Genomic DNA, 5,489 nt, shown 5'->3' on the forward strand with positions numbered 1-5,489 from the left:
GACTGCTACATATTATGTTATTTCAACCAAATCAGAAGTACAATAATTTTGAAAAGTAAGTGCAATGTATACTTCTAAATCTATCTAAATTTATTAATATGTAATTTTTTTCAAAACTATCGATCTTTCTTTGAAACATTTTCAATTCACAATTCACTGTTGGAAGCGCTGTACTTTTAGTATAAATACGTATACGAAAAATTAAAATAATAGTTGAATTAACACATCGTTAAATGTTACGAGGAACATAGTTTTTTGGATTACACAGCAAAATCTTGGAATTTCAGTCCGATATTACTCCATTGAGTCTTTGGACTCACAAATAAATACCTCGAAAAGCCGACAAACATCTGTCTAGAACTTTTCTAGTAACCAGAGGGTATCGTAAACGACCCGTGTTTAGACCTCTTTCGTGAAAGTGACCGACCGCCGGCGCCGCTCGATTTCGTCATAAATCTCAGCCGTACCCCCCACGATAATTGACAAGTCTGTCATACAGCCCTACCATTTAAAACCTTTATTCTCTTCGTTTAAAAATAGTTTCGCATGGTTTTTCTCTCTTCTCGTTTTACAATGGTCCAGTGACTAATAAATGAGTGTTGTGTTATGAGTTTGTTCGAGCTCAAAAAACGTGGTTCGAAATTGTTTAACGTTTAACGAATGGTAAGTTATTCTAGTTTTTATGTTGGTCTTAACGTGTTAGGGGCCAAGAATACAACATTGTCTGTCCATTATAACATAGAACTGATATGTTGAATTCAGATCTCTAATTATTTAAAAACCAAAAAAATAAAGCAGCAGTCAAAGTGGCATGTACGCGTAACCTAATATATATTTTTTTTACATTAAAAGATCGCCGTCTTCCTCGTCGCACTTACGACATTTGCATATGTTATCTTTGTTAAACTCACGGAAGGAATATAATGAACCGGTCACCCGTCCAAGTGCTGACCGCTGCCCGCGTGGCTTACCTTCGGTGATCGAACGACAACCTTTACCGTTTGACGAGTTTTTATTCTGCAATTGTTTACAATTAATCGACAAAAAAAATTGTTTTCTTAATTATCTAGTACTTAAAGCTATGAATCTACATTATACGGGTCTGTGCATGTTTTCCGAATACCTGCACGAAAAACAAATCGGTTCGGTGGTTGCTATGGATTTCAAAAAAAAACAAAAAGTGTTGGGGGGCAACGGCACGCGGTGTTCCCAAGCGGTCACCCATCCAAGTACTGACCGCGCCCGACGTTGCTTAACTTCGGTGATCGGACGAGAAACGGTGCTTTTCAACGTGGTATGGCCGTTGCCGTGGTGTTTAGGTGTGATCGTTGGTGTAAAATATATTGCTTTTAACATTCCGATGCACGAATATGAACATCAAAACGCGATGCGTTTCCGTTTCCGTATGCACTTACCCTCTGACGACCGACGTCGGACCGAACTAACGGGAAATCCCACAACAACCACCACGTCACGCTCTAACGACAAGAGAGACTACTAGACGGACTGGCGATCTCCCGCGTCGCACATTTTTCGACCGCCGGCGGCGGTGGAAAATCCAGAATTTCACCCCACCTACCGCGCTGCTTGCTCCGACGACGACGAGATTCCCACATTTGGATCGACCGAAATATGTAAGTAATATCAGGAAGTTCCGATTTTCGAGAGGAGACCTGTGTTTCTATTTACCTATCTATAATAATTATCGTTATAATCATCATATCATTATTATTATTATTAACATTATTATTTATTACCATTATTATTATTATTATTATTATTTATCGTCCCTCGGATTCGGCGATCTTCGAAAATCCAAGTTGGACCGTTAGACATTCGAACGCGGTGTGCGTGGCTGACGAGTTGTTATTTTTGGCGTTTTTTCTTCGATCTTCACCCCGACTTCGGACGACGCAGGTCGGACACGAAATTACGAAGAGAGAAAGACGGAAGAAAGGAAGAAAACCTGAAGATCCGTCGAAGAAAATATCGGAAAACTCGTAGGTGCGGCATCGGTCGGACGATGAAGACCGTCTCCTTTCGGATGATCCTCTCGACGGACTTTCGGCCGTCCCGAAGGGTCCGGACGGCAACGGGACCCGTCGTCGACTCGTCCCGTTTCAACTTCCGCCGAAAACGATCGACCTGAACGTCGGAGAGGCGGTTCGCGGCATCCTGTTGTCGGAATTGCCTCGGTTCGAACACCAGGTCCTTTCTGTGCTTCGACCGTTTCGGAAGCGTTTGGCGACGCGAAGATGTCGTAAAATCGAGAAGGTGGCGCGGTATTCCGGGAAGAGATGGACCAATATTTCGGCGAACGAAATATGGATTCCCGGAATCGACGCGTCTACCCCGCACCGCCGACGTAAACCGTCGGTCCCGAATCGAAACCGTGACGACCCGGATTTAGGGCTGGTGGTTGGAGGGGCGTGTACCTGATTCGAAACCCACCGACGTTCCGAGACGAACTTCGCTATCTCCAGGGAAACTTCGGAAACCGAGTTCGGCCAGCTTGATCACACGGTGGCGATGGTGATCGAGGAAAGAGGACGATGCCATCACGCGGGCAACGATTCCGAGGCCTGCAATTTCTTCGACGGCGGACGCGGTGCGCGTTCAGTCTTCCGTCCGCAGTGGCGACTATTTTATAAAGACTTAGAAAATTTTTTTGTTCAATTCTCGTTCACGAGGTGCTCGAAGTGTACGTGTGTGAGCAAGTGTTTTTTTCAATAATTATTATTAACTTTTAACGTTTTAACGTGAAAGATGGCCGACGTCGAAAATCAAACAGCATCATCGGTCACCACCGGTTCCGCTGCCACCCCTCAATCCCACGCGAAGAAAGAGAAAAAAGCGAAAAATCCCAGGGCGAAACCGTCCCATCCTCCGACATCCGAGATGGTAAACAACGCCATCAAGGGACTCAAGGAACGCGGAGGATCGTCTCTTCAGGCCATCAAGAAGTTCGTCGCCGCAAATTACAAAGTCGACGCCGAAAAGGTCGCCCCTTTCATCAAGAAATATCTGAAAGGCGCCGTGGCGTCGGGATCTCTGGTTCAGACGAAAGGTAAGGGCGCGTCGGGTTCGTTCAAGCTCGCCTCGTCCACCTCCGGTGGTGCCAAAGTCGCCTCCGCCTCCGACAAGAGGAAACCCGCTTCGTCCGCCGCATCCAAGACGAAAAAATCATCCGCCAAACGTACCGCCGTCGCGACGACTTCCGACAAGGCTTCCTCGAAGACAGCCAAAAAACAAGCCTCCCCCAAAGCGAAGAAGACTGCTGCCGAAAAGAAGAGCGCCGTCGCTGCCTCCGCCGCCGCAGCGAAAGCCAAGAAATCGGCCGCCTCCTCGGCAGAAAAGAAAACTAGAGCCGCCCCGAAACCCCGATCGCCTTCCAAAGCGAAGAAATCTAACAAGGCTGGTCCGACTAAAAAACCCAAAGCACCCAAACCCAAGACAGCCAAAGCCATTCCTGTCAAGGTGAAAAAGGCCGCTTCGCCGAAGAGGAAAAAGTGAGAAACGTGGATGGATACTCGACTCATGTTCGTTCGGCTGTGCCTCGTTCCGACGTCATCATCGTACTACCGGCAACGGGGCACGCACAAATGGCCCTTTTCAGGGCCACACGATAATCTACGACGAAAAAAAGAAATAAAACTATCCTTACGGCGAAACCAAATAAAATAGATAGCATCAGCTGGCAGGTAGGTGATGACAGGATGCAATAAAATTTTACGAACGACCGCAACCCAACCCGAATCGAGAGGACCGACCGATTATTGACATTTTTATTTTATTCATTTCCGGTTGAAGGGCGATATATTTTTTTTTTTTGCCTGTAAAGTTTGAGGTTCTGAAAAGAACCGATTTTTTTGTTATAAAATTCGTGTTTCGTGTTGTTCTTCCGAAACACGATGTGGAAAAATTTAAGCGCGTTCACCCCGAATACGTCTGGCAAGTTGGATGTCCTTTGGCATGATGGTTACACGTTTGGCGTGGATGGCGCACAAATTCGTGTCCTCGAACAGACCGACCAAGTAAGCTTCGCTCGCTTCCTGGAGGGCCATCACGGCGGAGCTTTGGAAGCGCAAATCGGTTTTGAAATCCTGAGCGATCTCCCTCACCAAACGTTGAAAGGGAAGCTTGCGGATGAGCAACTCGGTACTTTTCTGGTAACGACGGATCTCACGCAGAGCCACGGTACCAGGTCTGTAACGGTGGGGCTTCTTGACGCCGCCAGTGGCGGGAGCGCTTTTCCTGGCCGCTTTGGTAGCCAGTTGTTTCCTGGGGGCTTTTCCTCCGGTGGACTTGCGTGCGGTCTGCTTGGTCCTGGCCATTTCGAATGAAACGAATGAAAAACAAAACTGACAATTATTAAAATCGACTCTGACGATCGTTAGACGTGCACGCGTCGAAAGGTAAACGGGTACTAAAAATTCCGCCATATTAAATTGTACTTTTATACGTGAACAAAGTCAACGGCTGACTTCGTCGATTGGTCGATGGTGAACCGTTGAATCTATATAAGGCTCCGTTAGTTGAAATTTTGCGGTAGTTGACTTCCTAGGGACGAGGTGTGCAGGTATTTTGTGTCAGTTGAAATAATCTGAAAAGATGACCGGTCGCGGTAAAGGAGGCAAAGGATTGGGAAAAGGAGGAGCGAAGCGTCATCGCAAAGTCCTGCGTGACAACATCCAGGGCATCACGAAACCCGCTATCAGAAGATTGGCTCGTCGTGGCGGCGTGAAACGTATTTCCGGTTTGATCTACGAAGAAACTCGCGGAGTCCTGAAAGTGTTCTTGGAAAATGTCATCCGAGATGCCGTCACCTACACGGAACACGCCAAACGTAAAACCGTGACAGCGATGGACGTCGTCTACGCTTTGAAACGTCAAGGACGCACCCTCTACGGTTTCGGAGGTTAATTTCCTGGCGCTCTTCACCGTTCGAGAAAACCAGAATAAAATACGAAATACAAAATCGGTTCTTTTCAGAACCACAAAATAAAAATAAGAGGAAAAAAAAGAAACATGATGTTCTTTCGAGAAACAACGGACAATTATTACTAACTGACTACCTGATAAATGTACCAAGATCGTAAACACCCCTTGCTTTCCTTTTGGCATTGCAGTCGTAAATGATAATAATACAAAAAGAAAAGATGCATCGGTCATTTTACGAAAAAAAAAAGCTATAGTGGCCCTGAGAAGGGCCGATATTTTGAGTTTTCGCCACGGAGATGGATCGATCGTTCGTTTAAGGTTTCTTCTCGGTTTTTTTGGGTAAAAGTACGGCCTGAATGTTGGGTAAGACACCGCCTTGGGCGATCGTAACTCCGGACAGGAGTTTGTTCAATTCCTCGTCGTTTCTGATGGCCAGCTGCAGATGACGCGGTATAATACGTGTCTTCTTGTTGTCACGGGCAGCGTTTCCTGCCAATTCTAGAACTTCGGCGGCTAAGTACTCCATGACGGCGGCCAAATAGACGGGA

The 5,489-nt window shown here is 46.3% G+C and overlaps 1 non-coding gene across 1 annotated transcript; it reads right to left on the reverse strand.

The window, feature by feature from the left end:
* Nucleotides 1–1,188: 1,188 nt before the first annotated feature.
* Nucleotides 1,189–1,308, reverse strand: LOC138141098 (5S ribosomal RNA). The gene has a single exon (XR_011162986.1). It is a non-coding gene; the product is annotated as a 5S ribosomal RNA (ribosomal RNA).
* Between the last annotated feature and the right edge of the window lie 4,181 nt (nucleotides 1,309–5,489).

This window comes from Tenebrio molitor, unplaced genomic scaffold (assembly GCF_963966145.1).
Source record: "Tenebrio molitor unplaced genomic scaffold, icTenMoli1.1 SCAFFOLD_901, whole genome shotgun sequence".
Lineage (NCBI taxonomy): Eukaryota > Metazoa > Arthropoda > Insecta > Coleoptera > Tenebrionidae > Tenebrio > Tenebrio molitor.